General features: G+C 43.3%; 1 protein-coding gene across 7 annotated transcripts in view; it reads right to left on the bottom strand.

Annotated features, from left to right (window-relative positions):
• Positions 1 to 15,610, bottom strand: part of SHISAL1 (shisa like 1) — a 280,247-nt gene that overhangs the window by 73,218 nt on the left and 191,419 nt on the right. Inside the window, exon 1 of one of the 7 annotated variants that reach the window (XM_039519537.1) lies at positions 14,846 to 14,891. The exons of 5 other annotated variants lie outside the window; for them this stretch is intronic. The gene's annotated coding sequence lies outside the window, so the exon portion shown is untranslated. Of the gene's footprint in view, positions 1 to 14,168; positions 14,295 to 14,845; positions 14,892 to 15,610 lie in introns of those variants that run through there. One more of the 7 variants, XM_039519538.1, reaches the window with a different exon arrangement.

The following is a 15,610-nucleotide window of genomic DNA, read 5'->3' as shown; positions in this document are numbered from 1 at the left end:
CACTTGCTGCCATTCGGGGGGAAATGGCTCACCTCTGGTTTCACAGAGATTGTGAAGAGCACAGCAAGCCACATAATGCGCACAGCATTGATGACACTGGGATCCAAATGGGTCTGTAGATCCAAATGAGCTTGTCCATGAATGCAGACGCCCAAACAGCAAAAAATGCTGGCATCGTGAACTTTTCCAGTGCAGTCCATGCTGACATTCGTAAGTTGAGGTCTGTGGTCCATGAGGGCCTGCATAACAATGGGGTAGTTCCCTTTGGGGTTCGTGTACTTATGTGCTCCTGGAGGAGGGCTAACTCTGGGCACCTGAGTCCCATCAATGGCCCCATCGCAGTTTGGAAACCACATTCCCTCTAAGACAGCAATTACCTCAGGAATATCATTTATGCTGGACACCTTGGGGTAAAGCACATGCCTGATTACCTCAGAAACCTCTGCCTCCACTTTACCCACAGTTGATTTTCCAACTGCAAGTTGGTTGGCAACAGACCTAGAGCAATCTGGGGTGGCCAGCTTGCAGATGGTTATAGCAACCCGCTTCTGGACTGGCAAGGCTGCCCCATGTCTGTGTCTTTACATTGGAGGGTCAGGGCAAGCTGCCCACCAAGCTCCTGAAATGTAGCTTTCTTCAGGTGAAAGAGCTGGACCCATTGATAGTTGTTCCAGGCCAGCATGACAATGTGGTCCCACCAGTCTGTGCTCCAGTCTATGTAGGGGGCATCAGCAGCTGTACCTAGTGTCATGAGCAGCATCGGCCAGTTCAGCAGTGCCATGTCTGTGTCCTCTTCCTCCTCTGTCATTAGCTCTGTCAGGTGCCTTTGGTGGGTCAGAAAATGCTACCAAAATGTCCACCAGCATCTCATGGAAGCTCTGCCCATTTCCTGGCATAGGAGTGAAAGCACAAGCAAGAAGAGTTCTTCAAATGGCGCCTCTTCCATGTTTCTGGCTGAGATTGCTGGGAGCACCCAGACCAAAATGACTATTTGGCAGGCTGTTCAAACTTTCTGCAACATGCAGGGTGAACAGTAAAGTGCACCACAGAGCACCATGGCCAAAGGGCTAGAGCCGCCATGTTTCAGGAGGGCACTAGGAGTCTGGGATATGGTTGGTTTGACTCGGATCTGAGTGCTGCAGTGTGGACCCCAGAGCCCCAGGTTCAAGTCCAGGTTAGAAAATTCTTAATGTAGGGTAGATAAGCAGTATAGATGCTCAAGCCCTGGGTTCTCTAACCCAGGGTCAGCTGATTCAAATCCCACTAATCCTGGACTTACATTGCAGTGTAGACATACCCATAGAAGCTGTTTCTGAAAATCAGGCCCTGGTTTGCTAGAGTATTCTTTGGATGGCTCAAATGTGGATTAATGATAAACACTATTTTCATTTAATGTAACTGTGAAATGTATTTCGCTGTATTTAGAATTTAAGTTTACAGAAAAAAATACTGCATAGATACACAAAGGAAAGAAATAAAACCATAATCCATTAGATGAGGTGGACCTGCAGAATGACACTGATGACTAGAAGTTAAGCAATCCCACAAGAAGCAGTATTTATTCCAGTCTCATGTCAGTGACTGGTTACCTAGTGACTAAAGCAATATATTATGTTTTCCCGATGGACTATTCTAAATTTATTAGGTTTTGTGTACTTGTGTTACTTCCAATCTTCCTCTGCATCCTATAATTTAGGAAGAGGATGATTATAGCTGTCATAAAACCCAAACAAACTTCTTCTTTGATTAGATATAGAGGCCAGTGTCACATATGAGAAATTTTGGATCAAAAATTTTCAGACTCAGATAAACAGTTGGGTTTTTGATGTTATCACTGAAAGGCAGTTATAAAACTATAAAACGAGCACACCTTGTTATCTTAGCTGCAAATTGCTTTTGATTTTCAAAGAAATACACAAGTGTTTTCAGAAGGTAGCATTTATGGCCTAATCTTGCAAGATGCTGGACACTCTGAGCTCACTGCCATGGGAGTTGATAGCGTTGAGCGACTTACAGGTAGAGAAGGGGCATGTGGAGATGTATGTGTGTTTCTGTTATGTATAATAGATTTAGAAAACAAAAAACTGGAAGCAGGCTATGGTCTCTGTAGCTTCTGGGTTTCTAGCGGTACTACTAATGGTAGATGGAAATTTCCTTCCTGTGACTATGTCACTATGAGAAAGAAAAGAGCAAGACAGACAGTACAACAAAGATAATGAATGGACTAAGGAGCATTCTGCCAAGAACAGTCCAGAAGCGTGGGAAGCCAAAGATAAAGACTGAAGAGTCAGGTGAAGAGTTATTACTGCCAATCCTCTTCCTCACACATTTCTCATTGTTATATTTAGATGACTGGGCAACAGAGCATCTTCTTGCCTCCTGCACAATTTTTATGCAGAGAAGACCCAACAAGGGATTTCTTCACAGCAGCTCTTCTCTTTCAGAAAGTAGGGGCACAATCCTGCTTCCATTCAAATCAATGGCAATTGTTCCACTGTCTTTAAAGAAGCAGGATCCAGTTCTTAGATGGTGCATGACAACAAAAGTTTCCCAGACACACTATTCAGTGCCATCTCTTAATCTACCCACTTTCACTCATAATTAAACTGCATTTATTTCTTTGCAGTAAAATGGATTCTTTTTAATACAGCTCACTATGTGATGCTCATGCAATGTAAATATCATTAATAAAATATAGTAGGGGCCTGATTTTCCTGTCTCTTACTCCATTGACTACAATGCAAGGTGAGAATCAAACCCCACATATATGCAAAAAGGGGAAGGGGATGGCGGTGGGGGGTGAGTTAGACCAATAGGCTTAGATTCTTGGCTGCTGGTGAGCTGCTCACAGCACAAATGATGCTTGGATGACTGTGTGCCAGGCTGTTATGCTAGCATTAGAGCAGCCTGAAGGCTGTTCTAAATTGCACAAGTTGTTAATGGTACCAAGAGGCTGTTATAACATCAGGAGAGCACTGGGACATAGGGAAGACTCAACCATGGTGCCTGTCCGCCAGCCATACCTCCTATACCAGGTTAAAGGAGGGATGGCAGCACAGGAACCACTGCACTGGCATTACACTACCAGGGAATGTACCTACACTGTACTGATCTTTCCACAGTTGGCTACACTGGCTTTTGGACCATGTTGTACCAGCAGTGTAACACAAATCAGCCTGGCATAGTGGAGAATCTGGGATATGGAGTCATAACTTTACAATTTCTGACTTTTGTGCATGTAAAATCTCCCCACATAGTTGGTTTCAAAGTTATTGTTTATTTTCTGGCTGGAATCCAAACTTCTAAATTGCTGCCAACTAACAACATTTTTAAATATGAAATATCACCAATGGCTTAATCAAGGAAATGCTGAAGTACAGCCATGCTTTAAAGAAGGATCACAATGAATTATTCTTGAACACCACATAATCACAGTGGATAATGAGTATGATTATACTGAACTTACCCAATAAATATGACTCCATCCTTGGGATCAGCTGCAGATGATTTTCTCTCAAGTCTATTCAATTCTAGCCAAGTCTGTCAATGAGCTGAACCCTCTGAGAGGCCATATTGTCCTCTGTTACACAACAGGAATCCTGTTGACTAGTGCTGCACTAGCCTGACTGAGAAGGGAATTTTGCTCAAGATGTTGGTGACAACCTTACATTATATTTAATGGGGAAGGTTTTACTATTTTCACAAGTATGGATTATCACTGAAGATGGTTCAGTACTCTCACAATACAGATACAATAGTCCTAGTTCTACTCTCAGATGCATGGTTTGTCCATGAATTTGGAGAATGCAGTTTACCCATCTCTCTAAAATTCTGATGTTGTACCCATAAACAGTACAAACAGTATGGCAGGGTTTTTCATTTTTATTAGTGTGCTGGATAGCTACATCTGGTTATCTCATGAATTTTTTTTTATTAATTTCTGAAAATAACTTTTAATTGTTGGTCTTGGGGGCAAACCATTCATAATGTTTTATCTGGCTGACATGCCCAGGTTTCTCTTCTGAGGCTGGTATTTAAAACAACTATTCATACGAGGTTGGAAGTGAATATTTAAAGATATTGGGCCTGAATGTCAGAGGTGCAGACCGTGCTAAATTCCAGTCAAAGTCAATGTTTGCTATGGGTATTTGGCACCTCAGACCCTTTTGTTTATTGTCTATAGCTGTTGCAGGACTGGGATGAAGGAAGAATTGTCTGATTCTGAAAGATGACATAATGGCTACAGATCATATGGCTACGAGATGGAATGACAAAGTAACTGGTTTTACTATAAAGTGTAAAGATCCACCTGGTACCGAACCATTTTGCTAAGACAGTGTTCACAGACACTTTCTGGGGCTTGAGACCTCCATTCTGATCAGAGGGAGCCTGTGACAAACTGCCTGATGGAGATACAAAGAACTTTCCAATATGCAAACTGTTCAACTTGGTTAACCTATGTGTGTAGCTAAACTTTGCCATCTGCTTAGTGCTATTTCTTGTAACAACATGCTGAGTTAGTATTATTCCAACTACCCTTTTAAAACGACAGTTTGGGCCTGATTCTAATGCCCACTGACGTTCAATGGAAAGCCTCCCTGTGACAGTCTGCACCCTTATGTTCACCCCTTTGACAAGACCATGATAAACTTTGTACAAAGTATGCCTTGTGAGGTATCATTTGAAACTCATAGTTTGCTAATCATTATTGTCCTGGTAAAATGCGCGTGGCAACATTGTATGCAAAATTATAAGACTCTACATTACTGAGACATGTTCCAAATTTAGAAAAGCAGACACAAACCAGTTTCTCAAAGATAAAAGGCAAACTGATGCCTCAGCCAGGGGTCAACAAAAACAAATGAACTATCATCTGGTTAAGTGGCCAGGAAAAAGAGTGTGAGTGAGAAATCTACATTTTGGCAAAGAAACAGCTGGGGGATCCCATTGCCCCAAACCTTCTGTCTCCTGAACTTCAGCTAGAGGTGATTTTCAAAGTAAAAGAGAACTACGAGAAAGGGGAGCAGATGCTCCCAAAAGATCTCTTCTTTCATCTCTACTCCCGGCACAACAACACTTGAAGGAAAAAGGAAACATAATTGGGCTGGGGAGGGATCCTGGCAGAAAGGAATTCAGCCAGTAAGACTGCTAGAACATGTGGTGAGAGAGACCTTTGCTTTGAATTCACTCTAGCTTGTTAAGTTATTAGTTGCGTTTTACCTTTTATTTACTTGTAACCAATTATGACTTTTATGCCTCATTACTTGTAATCACTTAAAATCTATCTTTCTGTAGTTAAATAAACTTGTTTTATTGTTTTATCTCAGCCAGTGTGCTTGGATTGAAATGTTTGGACAACTCCATTTGTGCTAAGGTTTGTGCATAACATTTTCTATTAATAAAACAATGGACTTTCTATAAGCTTGTATTGTCCAGGAGAGGCTGGGCAGTACAAGACACATGTTTCTTGGAAAGCCTGGGACTGGGAATTTCCTGGTGTTGCTCTGCAGTGTAATTCAAGGATAGCTGATTGTAGCACTCTTGCAAAATAGCTGGAAGTAATTTACATGCTGAAGGCTGTGTGTGAGCAGGGCAGGTGGTTGCTCTCACAGTGAAGGAGCGTAAAAGGCACCCCAGGTTGGAGAACTGAGGGAACACAGCTGTTCAAAAGTCCAGCTTGTATCCTGAGGAATGTCACACTCCCATTGTCTTAAACAGGCTATCAGAGACTGGCCTGGTTCCATGCTGAACAGGCACCAGTCTGTTGCAAAGGGCAGTGTGTCTTAGAGACTGGTGACTAGACTCTTCCAAACCCAGAGGTCTTAAAAGCACCACTAGTTTGCAATGCCAGACAACCTACCCCCGAGCAGTGAAAGCAGGTCACTGTGGGCAGGTCTGCTAAGTTTCGCCAGTCTAAGAAGGTCAGCGTACAAACCAAGAGAATCACTGTTCAGGCAGTCTGAGCCACAACCTGTGCAGATAAGCACAGTGATGATGGGCCTCTCCCTTTCTTCTTACTCAAGAGAATATTGATGTAGTTTTGAGTACAATAACTCAAAACATTGGCTACTATTCGATTAAGGGGAAAAGAAGTGTATGCTGAGCAGCTTGTATCTACTGCCTCCTGTAGCTAAAAAAGCATAAGAATCAGTTTGACCATCAGAATTGACAATGAGGGAGAAGACAGGACAGTTAGAAGAAAGGAAAAAAAGACATAGGGTACTTCTTCTTTCACTGTTTTGGCTCTTTATGGGTAATTCCAAAAAACTGAGAGAACAGACATTAGCTCAATCATGTCTTCACAAAAACCTTGCCTTAGAATTTGGTATTTGCTGGACAAAATAAGTGATTCTTGAGGAGTCTTCGGTGGCTTTGCATGACCTCTTGACACATCTCTCTCTCTCTGACAGCTCCTAATCTCGTCTAGAATTATACATGTAATAATTCAAGAGAAGATTCTACTATGCTACTTATAGATATTGGGCAGCTTAGATACTACATAAGCAGAGAATGGCATAAATCTATCTTCTGAACTCATTTGAACTGGCCAAAGGCTTTTTCCACAGGCACGTGTATTGTTCAAGAAAGGCTGTGCTATTTACACTGGGCTATTGTACCTTAGTTCTTGTTAACTTTTGTCCTTTTCTTCTTGTGTGTAGTTAAGAACGTTGGCTCTTTAGGGAAGGCAATGTACCATGCTATGTTAATGCTAGTTAATACTAATAGTTTGCTTACTTTTATTTTGGTCATTATCAGTAAACAAATCCAACCATTTCCCCTATTTTTTTCTGCCACTTTGAACCACATTCATCTTCTTATGTGTTGCTTTTTTCCTTTTTGTTTTTCATTAAATTTTAAAGGAACTCCTGAGAATAGTTGCTTCTGAAGTCTGACGGGTATTTTCCAGATGCTGAAGTAAAGGCTATAGGGTAAGGCAAACTGCTTGCCACATTTCTGAATTTCTGTCTCTGTCTGACAGATCAGTTAACTTGCTAGAATCACAGATACTTGTTTTGTTTAATCACACATCCACACCTCAGCTGGGATGTGCCCCTCTAACCAGGAGCAAATGAATTCTGTACCACTGTTGAGGCAGTGCAGGGCATAGCAATCTTGACAACTTCATTCTGCCGAGTCTGCAAAGGCCAAATATGTAGTCCTGACTTTGTTTTCAGGGCTTTTGAAGATGTGATCCTTTTGTTCAGTGTCTCTGAAGCAGTGAGATCTTCTGATTTGCTCTCTCTCTCTCTCAGATCTGATCCACTTCGACATATATGATTTGGCTTTTGTTTTTTCAGGCTTTTGGAAATCTGTTGAATATTACTTGGCTCATCCATTTCTGTATAACTTTTCTTTTTTAATTCCTTTTTTCTATGTGTGCTATTTATATTTTTGTCTGTATTTTAAAAAAAATCTTTCTTGTCATAAATTTATGTCATTTATTTAGGGCGAAACTGTGATCACCTTAGTCATACAAGCAATCCTGTTCAGTGCAATGGGACTACTCTTGTGAGTAAGCCAATCACAACTGGTATTCAATAAACATTCATTTTGCTTTTGGTAAGTGTCAGCGACTTCCTTCTACATTTTTCTTTGCTTTTCACTGAGCACCCAACCACTGAACTACCCCTTCAGTTTTTGGCTTGAACAATAACAATGTTCTGAAGAGATATATTTAAGCAGAGTTTTTTTGTTTTATAATTCTGCAAACCATCAAGATTCTTAGTGTGACTGGTGGGTTTGGAGGGTGTACAACTTGAGTCGTTTTAAAGAGCTCTGATTTTCAGAGCGCACTATCCAGAAATCAGAAACGGGGGGGGGGGGCATGGGGGTTCTCGAGTTTGGTATCTACAATCACTAGATATTTGGAAAATCTTGGTACTTAGTTCCTTAAAGAAAAAAGAATCTAGCATGAGAGAGAACTGATCAAGATCTCCATACACAAAAGTTCAGGCTCTTAGGAGGAATGAAATGAGAGAGCCAGGGGCAGAGTTTTGTTTTACTTTGCCTTGTACCAATATGTGAAAATATGTTCTTTGTTTTACATTACCTTATTTTGGCAGCTGCACAGTGACGAAAGGCAGAAATAAAACATGCAACAGATGAGAGATCATTTTCAAAGTCAATTTTTCATCAGTAAACCTTTCATAGGAAACAACCCTATTTCAAGCTAAAAGACTTAACAATGTACCAGAGGGCATTTGTACCCTCTACAGGGATTCTATTGTATATGAAAGCCAAAAGAACATAGCTGGACTTATCACCAAATAGCTCACATTTTGAAGTATAAATGTTGTTCCAGGGGAGTCTATCAAGAGCTTAATTAGCTCTGAAGTGCAGTAGTTTATAAAGTACAGACATTACTTCCCTAGTTTCTTAATGACATTTCTTACTCTTACTAAATCAAATGGGATGTGTTGCGGGCAGGGAAAAGAGATGCACTTGGAAATGCCTCTTCCCCGCCTGACCCCCCTCCCCCAATCCAAAACCACAGAAAATTAAGATTCTGCTGTGGATAGGTGGTCTGTGCTGACTTATATCCTTACTGAACACTTTGCCATTAATATGCATATTATAAAGTCATAAATATTGTATTTTGACATTCAGAGACCATATAATACAGACATACACTACCCCCAATGAGAATCTTGAGTGCACAGGAAATGCAGGATTGGGTCCATAATATAAACTCATGCAATTAGACCTCTGGAGAACAAGCAGATTAATATTTATGGGTATTATTTTATCCTTTGAGAATGTCTGTGTTTTTTGCATGAAAAAGAAAGTTCAGTAAATGTCAGTGCTCATAAAAGTGATTTTTTTTGTTTCTTTACAAAGAAAACCCTCTTCTATTGCACCTCAGCCCCAAACTGCAACAAGCCTGCTATTCACAGCATGGCATGTCTCAAACAGTGACTAGCAATCATGCCAAATCATTGTGGTTTTGAGGATACAGAAAAAAACTTGACTATTATTCTTTATTATTAGAATTACAGCATTGTCTAGATGCCATAGCAGAGATTGGGGCCAGATTCTGCTATACAAGGTCTCAACACACAGTAAGAGTCTCTACCCTGAAGAGCTTTATATTCTAAACCGACATGAGAGAAAATGGGTGAACAGGGAAAAAGAGACACAGAGTGGTAAAGTGACATGCCAAAGGTCGCACAGCAGGTCAGTAATTGAGCTGTGAATAAAACTCAGGTCTATTAACTCTCAGTCCGGTGTCCTAATCACTGGACCACACTACCTCTCCAGCACTGAGAAACAAGTTGATATCAGCAGACTTATTTTTCACTTGTGACTGAGATTCAAGGAGTACTTAGCTAATGTATAAACACACAGCCTTCTAATGAAAGTTTGTATTCCAGTGTACAGGAAAAAGTAGTACATCATATCTAACCTATTTGGGTATAATGGATACTTTTTAAATGAATAAAGTGTATTTTAAAACAATACAAAAGTATTATGATCCTGTGGATTTAGCCTTTACAAAAAATTATATATGCAGATATTTATGTACCTGAATTCCAACAACTTCAGTGATAATTAATATTGTAAAGTGATTATGTACTGGAAAATAACTGTAAAATAATATAGGTTTATATATATTCTCTCACTGACTTCTTTAGCAAAGGTGATTCTTTTACAAATCAACAACAAAATTTTGGTGCAAACTCTACCAGGGTTGTGAAAATTAAGATGAAATATAGTTCCTCTTATCATCAGTATTAAAAAAGATTATGTAGTTAGAATTTAACTATGTTTTGCTGAGCATGTGCTATATTGAATAGAATCCAGCTCATTTTTCGATACTTGTATTAGCTCTGTAGCACTAAATAGTAAGAACTTGGGTGAAAGGTGGTAAATAGTTAAGTAAAGAACCATAACTCAGTAATACACAGGGAGCAGATATGCTGAGTAAGAAGGTGCCATGTGTATTATGTTCTTTCTCTTTTTCTACAAAATGATTCAGGGCATTGCTATAAAGTCATTTCACTAGGACCAGTAATGCTGATATGGTCATAACGTCTCAAGAAACGATCTAAGTCAGGTGCCTTGTTGCTAAATTGTTGGAGATAATGAAATTCAAAATCAAGGTAGTGGGCCTTGATTCAGCAAAACACTTAAGCACATGCTTTAAGCCAGTAGACTACTCATATGCTTAAAGTTAAGCATGTGCTTAAGTACTTCCACAAATCAATGCCATAGTCTAGCCTTCTAGGGTATCATCAGCATTTGAAAGGCAGAAGGAGTTTATTTTATTCCTGCTGTAGGTTATTGACTTAAAAGGAAAAGTGTCAGTAGAAAAGAAAAGAATCATACTTCTGACTGAACATTGTTCTCCTATTATTGTTACCAGTAGTATCTAAAATGACTAACCAAAGTAGATTAGAGAGAAAACAATATTTTGTTGTTTGTGCCCCCCCCGCCACCATTTTAACGGGGCATTTTACAATACTTTCTATATGTTCAGTTCCACTGTTTCCCCTGTAGAACCAGTTATTTTCCCCTCTTGATCCTGCAAGTTCTTTCACAAAGCAACCAGGGAGGGGGAAAAACCCTTTAAAAATAATAGAAATTGATTGTTGGGGAGGGGAACCCCACAAAAATTGGCAGGAGGCATGTGCCAATATAATACCTGATACTACTTGTAACTTTTTTTAACTTGACTATATTTCAAGTTGATTCACAGATTGCAGGACCAGAAAGGACCACTGTGATCATCCAGTCTCACTTTCTGTATAACACAGGCCATTGAATTTCCCCAAAATAATTCCTAGAGCATATATTTTAGAAAATGATCTTGATTTAAAAATGTAATCTAATCTTGATTTTAAAATTGCCAGTGATGAAGAATCTACCATGACCCTTGTTCCAATGGTTAATTACCCTCACTGTTAAACAGTTACACTTATTTCCAGTCTGAATTTGTCTGCCAGCTATTGGACAGTGTTTTTTCTTTCTTTGCTAGATTGAAGACCCCATTATCAAATATTTATTCCCCATGTAGGTACTTATAGATTGTAATCAAGTTACCACTTAACCATCTCTTTGTAAGATAAACACAGTGTCCCTTTAATTTTTTTCAAGTAACGTGCTTGAGTCTTTCCTAGATTATTCATGACAGTACAGCAGACAATCCAAAGTATTGTTCTAGTTTATAACATTGTGTCTGTCTTACTATTGTATTTTTGGCCAATTGCCTATTATTTCGCATACTCTAGAATATAAAAAATGTTCCTATAAACAAAAGAACAACTACTGAAGAGTCTACATTTTTAATTTAATTTGATTTGATAGAAAACCAACCATCAGTAATTAGAGACACAGTGTAATAGTTTACAAATTTAAAATGTATTGAGTTAGAGCCTCAGCTAATGTACATCACTGGAGTTCCATTGACTTCCTTGACGAGACACCAATTTAACTAGTTGACATCTGGTGCAATTGTAATTTATTTTTAAAAAAATAGATGAAGGTTAGAAAGGGATTAGTTTAGATTATCTCTATGTCAGCTCGTTTTCTGTGATGATATACGCTATCTTTGCCAATTGTACAAAAGAGATGTAATGTACTGAAGTTTTCTAAAATAAATATTAATTAATATTTTACATTTCAACAGTCTTTTGACCAATTATATCAAATCACTTAACAAAGATTAGCACCATTGTCTTTCGTTTTATAGGTGGGGATACTGATGTATGAAGAGGTTCAGTGGTTTGTCCAAGGTCATACAGTGAGTCAGTAGCAAGGTCACACAATGAGTGGTGCCTGATTCCCAGCTTTCTGCTCTAACAACTGAACTACAGGATTTATAAGATGAAAACACTGAAAGGACAGGTCCTGGGATCATAGCACTCCTAAATACATGGCAAAACAAAATGACAAACGTATGAAGTATGAACAGTCCTCAAAAGTATTTTGAACAAGTAACCATATTTTAATTTGAACCAATACATTTTTTTAAAACATCAGGACACCCTGCAGTATGTTTGCTTCTTACACATCTCCCTTCCCTCCCAAAATATACCATTCACTGTGAAGCAGAGGGGAAGGGGACAGCTGGGGGTGGGGAGGGCAAAGAAGGGGTACTTTTTGTTTTTTTCTAACTGGGATAACAGTTGGATCCCCACAGCCTTCCATTTCTCTTCGGAAACACAGGAACCCAAATCGGACAGAAAGATAGCCTGAAGAATCTTACTGTCATGGAAACAAGTCACCATGAATGAGCTTTCTAATAAGTGATTAACACCTGAATGCCATACATAATTGTTGATTGGGAATCCAAACGTACACACAGCAACCGCAGTGCCAGAAGTCTGGATAGTGAGCAAACAAACAAGTTACCTCACAGTTTTTTCTTTCCGTCACTTCACTGAGCAGTGCTATTTACATACAATACGGGCTTCCTTTCACATCAGAAGCCACAGAAAAAGTTTCCTGAGTCGGAGCTGACAAACTGCTATGTGGAAAAAGAGCTTCCCACACCATGCTGAATTGCTCCTCTCCCCCCATCGACCTTATTCCACGCAATAGTTACACTTCCCGGGAGTGAAGCTGACTCTCTCACCTACCTCAGAGGTTTGCGGGGAGGCTGCCATGAATCAGGCCAGGGAGCTTGCTTCTTGTTAGCAGGGAGTTAGAAGACATTAAACAAACTCCAGCCCCCCATGTAACTAACCTAACACATTTTCACGCCAGAGCCACTTTTCGCAACAGTTGTTTGCTGAAGCCAAAGGAGAAAACAAGCCAGTGGCTGCCAGAAAGCCCAAGCCTGTCCCAGTGCGGAAGCAGCTCTGTGCCACTGGCACTGCCAAGGTAAAACTCGCACTGGAAGAGGCGGCCAGAGGTGCTGCAGGGAGATGCCTGACAGCCACATGACACCTCCGGAGGGAGGGGACGGTACCTTTCAGCGCAAGAGAGAAACGCTGGTGCGCAGGAGCTATCGCCACCAAACTCAGTCTCCTTCCCTCGCTGTCCTCTGCCCTCTCCGACTCCCCCAGCCCCTTCTGCCCTCGCTGGCTCGGCACCCCCCGATTGTTTCGCCTCCCTTACTTCTTTCCTCTTCATTCCCCCCTCCTCTTACGCCTTCTTCCCTCTGCCCTCCCCGGCGTCCCTTTCCACTCTCCCCTCTCCCCCTTCTCCACCTCGCGCTTCCTCTTCCCAGGCCCTTTCTCCCTACTCCCCTCCCCACCCCCATGACAGATTTTGCGCGGGGCCCTGGCTTCCCGGGTCCCAAACGCTGCCTGCAAACTTCACTGGCGCTACAGCGGGCTCCGAACGCATCCCTACAAGCCCCGGAGCAAAGCCCTGCGCCGCCAGCCCGGGGAGCCTCGCCTCGCCTCGCCTCCTGCTGTGCCTCCAGCCACCGTGCTCCCCGGCTCGCCGCTAACCCTGGCCCGTCCCCAGGTGTGCCCCGCCGGAGCCATAGGAGAGTTTGCGCTGGCTGGAGGACCGGCCTTTTGGGGAGTGGGTGGGGGGAGAGTGTTTAATCCACCAGGCTGAGTTTTAGGGAGCATCCCACGGGGAGGGGGTTAGCGCCGGAGGGCAGGGTGCATGCTGCACTGGATTGCTCTGAGGAGTCAGTGCAGGGATGGGGCTAGAGCGGGGGTGGGGGGCGCTGAGCGAATGGAGTTAGTTTTGGGGGGTACCTGCTGGGACGGGGCATAGGGGAATACTACACACAGGGATGGGGGCCATTAGGGAGTACTGAACACATGGGGTACTGGGGGCCCTGCGGGGATGGGGAAGAGGAGAGAACTGCACCCAGGGGATGGGGCATTGGGGAGAACTGCACACAGGGATGGGTCATTGGGGAGAACTGCACACAGGGATGGGGCACTGGGGAGAACTGCACACAGGGGATGGGGCATTGGGGAGAACTGCGCACAGGGGATGGGGCACAGGGGAGAACTGCACACAGGAGAGGGGCATAGGGAGAACTGCACCCAGGGGATGGGGCACTGGGGAGAACTGCACACGGGATGGGGCACTGGGGAGAACTGCACCCAGGGATGGGGCATTGGGGAGAACTGCGCACACGGGGCACCGGGCAGGGCCCAGCTGGGGCGAGGTTTGGAGCCCAGCGCCCGGCTGGGGTTGGAGGTGGGAGCCCCGCCTGGCTAGGGCGAGCCCTGGAGCGCGGCACCGACGCGGGCACTCACCTAAGCCGAGCCGGGCAGATCCCTCCGGGGAAGAGCCGGGCAGCCGGCGGCGCTGGGATCCTCTCGAGCCCGGCGGCGGCTCCCCGAAGCCCGCTAGAAACGGGGGCTCCAGTCGGGCGGCTCACGGAGCGGATCCCATCTCCGGCTCCCGCCTTGGGACCCACGGGCGGGCGGGGAAAGGCAGCTCCGGCTGCCGCGGGCGGGCGGGCGGGGAGGGGAGCGCCGCCGCGCCGGGCTGCCTCTCTCCTCGGAGCCGGCCTCGCTGCCCTGCCCAGGCGCTCCGCAGACTTCACCGGCCCCTCCGGGTAATTCCGCCGCCGCCGCCGCCAGTGGCTCCCGGCGCAGGGGGGCGGGCCGGGGGCGCCGCGGGGCAGGGGCAGGAGCCTGCCACCAGCCAGGTTTCCCGGGCGCTTCCCGCGCTTGGCTCAAGGCAGCAGCGCTCCCCGGAGGCTGGGGCGGGTTCCGCTGGGACCCGCAGCCACAAGCCCCAGGTCACTCGCTGCTGCCCGTGCACACCAAGGCGAGAGCTTGGGTCACTCCCCATTTACCGCTCGGTTCCCTGGCCAGCCAGTCCTAGGCTGCAGGGAGACCCCCCCCTCCAGCTCCAGGCTGTTCTTCGGTGCAGCTGCATCTGCTGCTTTACAAAAAAGAAATGCCCCATAGAGCCTGATACTTACTTCAAACAATTCCTACACGATGTGGTGATTTGCTCGTCATTCTTCATCCTAAAGGCTCGGTGTTAAAGGCTGTGTCATAACACTTAATTACACTGAGGAGGGAAACAATATGAAACATGCCAAAATAAAAGGAGGCGGGGAGGAAAGAGTTCCGCGTCTATTATGTAAAGTTTTGATCCGGATTTAACAGAGTAATATACTCCGCTTTTAGTATAATAACTATTATCCAAATAATGATCAGTTGACAATGCGGAATAATCTTGTCACCACATCGCTTAGAACGCGTGTCATTTCCCCCCTTCTATAGTCGCGCTCCCTATTTGTTACGATGGGTTTTCAGTGTACATCCAGTTTAAGAGCGTTATTTGATCAATGGTATTTTGAGGGTTATACACACTCTAGAGCATTTAGTATCCCTGTAAGAAGCAATCCTCTTTTGAGGATGTTTCAAGACTTGCTAAATCTCTAGGATAACTAGAGAATGGGTTTACATTTTTGAACATCGTTACTGACTTAAGGACATTTTTCACATACATTTTTATTTTCAAGATTAAGGTTTTAAGGTTTAATACATCTATTGGCATGAGCAAGGAATTTATTTACTTCAGATTTTTTTAAAAATATCTAGCTGACAGCTCTAAGGAAAATATTTCTTTATCAAGACAAAGCCACAAATGATCCAGTATAGTTTGAATGAATTGTACACTGAGCTAGATCCTAGCGAGTTGCTAGTCAATAAAGCGATTCAGTTAAACATGAATACTG

This window comes from Mauremys reevesii, linkage group 1, assembly GCF_016161935.1.
Source record: "Mauremys reevesii isolate NIE-2019 linkage group 1, ASM1616193v1, whole genome shotgun sequence".
Lineage (NCBI taxonomy): Eukaryota > Metazoa > Chordata > Testudines > Geoemydidae > Mauremys > Mauremys reevesii.
This window is presented reverse-complemented; position numbering and strand designations above follow the sequence as displayed.